The following is a 3,384-nucleotide window of genomic DNA, read 5'->3' as shown; positions in this document are numbered from 1 at the left end:
CCATCCAGGTCAGCTACTCCCCGCTTCTCAATGGATGGGAAACTAGGCCCAGGGAGGAGGCAGGGAGTGAATGATAGAAAAGGGGTTTTGACCTTGGTCTTATAGTCACAGCCTTAGGTTGGTTGCTAAGCACTCAAGCTTAGATTCAAATCTGGGCTTTGGCACCTGATGGTACTTGATGGCTGTGTGACCTCAAGCAAGGAATTTAATTCATGGGAACCTCGGTTTCCTGGGCTGTACAATGGGAATGATAACATCTACCTCAAAGGGGTGTTGAGAGAATTAACGAGAATAATGCATGTAAAATGGGGCCTGGCACAGAGGAACACATGGTAGTTGTCATTTGCAAGTCAAGGGCTTTCACTGCACCAGGTTGCTGGTGCTGGTGACCAGGTGGTGCTCACTGAGCAGGCCAAGCCGACCCCAGGGGCTCACCGACCGACCCTGTGCCCATTTGGCTGGCCTATTCCTCCTCTCTAGTCTCAGACCCTCTGTGCCTGTTGTGAAGGCAGCCTGACTGGCTTAAACTGGAAATGGCCTGTCAGGGGCCTGGCTGGATTAGATGCACTTGAGCCCAAGGACAAAGGAGATGCCAGGTGGCGGTGTGAAGGTATCGCCCATTCTCTCAGCCTGAGGGGACGAGCATGGCTTTCTCTGTGTTCTTCTTTAGGATGAGCCTGGTGGGAGACCCAACTGCCTTAAATGTCATTCCTGGGGTCCCTTTGAGCCAGTGTGGTTCCCCTCAGAGGCCAGCTCATAGGCTAGGTGGAGTTGGAGCCATTTAACAGAAAGGCCGTCACGGGATGCCTGTCACAGCGGTTTTCCTGCCTGGCTGCATGCCGGAACCCTCCTATGGAGTGTTAGAATGACCACGCCTGGTCTTTACCTTGGACTCTACTTTATTGATCAGGACTGGGTCCCGGGAATGGACATTGTGTTGAAGCTTCTCATCTGATTCTAATGAGAGCTCCCGCACCAGACGCTGTGTAAAGTATAGCAGGTGATTCTGAAATGCTTTGGCTGAGGCTCCTGGCCTCAAGATACACTCGGGTCAGTGGGGAGATAAGTAAAGAAACAAGGCAATGGTGTGTGAGCTCTGACAGGAATGTAAAACTATGCTGGCAGCAGAAATGGCCTTTGGCTGGGCTGGTTCACAGAGGAGGTAGCATTTTAAAGCGAATCATCCATGCAGTCAGTCAACAATCAGGGATTATTTACTGAGCATCTACTATGTACCAGGGACAGTTCCAGGTGTTGGAGATGCAGCAGTGACCAAGAGGGTTAGAGTTACATTCTCAAGGGACCCAAGCTTCCTCCCTCTGCTGGGAGTGCAGGAGACACAAGCTAGAGGTGACCTTAGAGAGCAGCTTGTCCAGCCTTACTCTTCCTTTATCCTAGGTGGGGAAACTGAGGCCCAGATAGGGGATAGGACCATGATCAAACAGTTGTAACAGAGCCAGAAGTAGAATTCCAGACACCCAAAGCAGACTGCAGGGGGCATCGGTGACCTGATACCATGGATGCTGGAGAGAGTGCCAGGGACTTGGAGCCCCTGGAGCCCTGTCTCCAAAAAAGCTGCCATTCTAGTAAAGATGTCTTATGAAGGGTCAGTGGTATGAATGACAGAGAAGGGGCTGTGACCTTGGTCTTGTAGTCACAGCTTTAGGTTGGGTGCTAAGTGCTAAGCACTTAAACTTAGATTCAAATCAGAGCTTTGGCACCCGATGGCACTTGATGACATGGAAGCAGGGAAAGGTATTCCAGGGAGATGGAACATCATGAGAAAAAGAGGGCAGGAAAGAAGAGGGCTTGTTTTACCAATGATATTTGGTGTGGCCAAAGCCTTGGCATTAAAGGCAGAAGTGGCGAAAGAAGAGAAACAAGACCTAGGCAGGACCCAGATAGTGGGAGCAGGTATGCAGAGACCAAGGTGTTGGAATTTAGCCTGAGAACAACAGGGAGCAAAGTAGTGACTTCCTTGGATTTGTGTTTAGGACAATGACTCTGGGACTGTGCAGAAGAAGCTGAGCCACTGACCAATCCTAGGTGCATTTTTCTCCTGAGCCTACAGCAGTCAGGATCCTGAAGTACTGATTTCCCTTTGAGGGAGGGCGTACTTGAAGTAAGGTTTGGCTGCAAGGAACAGTGAGCATGTGGCCATCTGTTGGGTGTACTTTTCCAGGATATTAACTTGTTTAATCCCCATAACATTATCTTAGGTAGGCCTGGTTCTTTTTTCCATTTACAGATGGCAAACCATTTTCCCAACATCGCATCATTGGTAAGTCACAGAACCAGGATTCGATCCCAGACAGTTCACACTCTTAAGCCCTATGCTATACTGCTTCTTGAAATACCCGTTATCTTTAAGAACTCATGGTCTTAAAGGGGTGCCATAGGAGCCTCAGTACAATTCCTGTGCTTCCAGGAAGGCAGTAGGCACTTAATCTTTTTTGAGCTTGGCTTTGTCCCCTTGAGAGGAAGGACACCCATTGGTGCAAGGCTGGACCTGGCCTGTTTGTATTCTAGACTCTGATCACCTCGACACTCCTGCATGGCACCCTTATGCTGAATGACTTCTCCTCAAACCCAGCTGGGGATGTTTGGAGGAATACAGGGAGGACATATGTTCTTTCCTGGAACAAAGGAGGGTACTCAGCGGATACCTGGAGGTTGAATGAGTGAGTGAGTGAACAAAGAATGAGTGATGCCTTGGGTTGAGCCCCTGCAGCAGTACAGCACAGCGGCTAAGCACGGGCTTTTGTGCCAGGAGGGTCTGGGTTCAAATCTTGGTTTCACCAACTGCCACCTGAGTGACCATCCTAGACACACACCCTCATTTCCTGCCAGGACTATTTGACAGTTTGATGTGAGAGCTAAAGCTATGAGGGTCCATGGGAAGCCCCTTTGAGAATGTAATCTACACTCTGGACTGTCTCCCCCAAATAATACACCAAGCTGTCGATTTTCCACATCAGATCAGGGGGTTAGGGAACCTTTAAAGACTGGACCCCACGTTGAAGAGTCCGACCCCAGGTGCCGTCACAGGAGTTATGCTGGGGCACAGGGTAGTCTTTGCTCACTACTCTGCTCACCCCTCCCCAGGACCTTCACACTGGGAGGGGGCATTTGGAAAGAGAACTTCAAGGAAGCCTGACAAGATTCAGGATAAGGGGATGGGTCCCTTGCCATCTTGAGCCTGTCTGGCTCTTCGACCCTCTCCCACTCCAAAGACCAGAGGCCGGGCTTGGACAGGGGGTTGGAGGAAGAACAGGAGTTAGGAGACAGCAAAGAATGCCAGCTGTTGAACAGCCCTTCAGGCACCATCTGGGGCCTGCACAGTCCTCGTCTTCTTCACCTCATACATAAGACTACATGTATCTG

This window comes from Budorcas taxicolor, chromosome X (genome assembly GCF_023091745.1).
Source record: "Budorcas taxicolor isolate Tak-1 chromosome X, Takin1.1, whole genome shotgun sequence".
Taxonomy (NCBI): Eukaryota; Metazoa; Chordata; class Mammalia; order Artiodactyla; family Bovidae; genus Budorcas; species Budorcas taxicolor.
The sequence above is the reverse complement of the archived record's forward strand: the minus strand, read 5'-3'. Positions refer to the sequence as shown.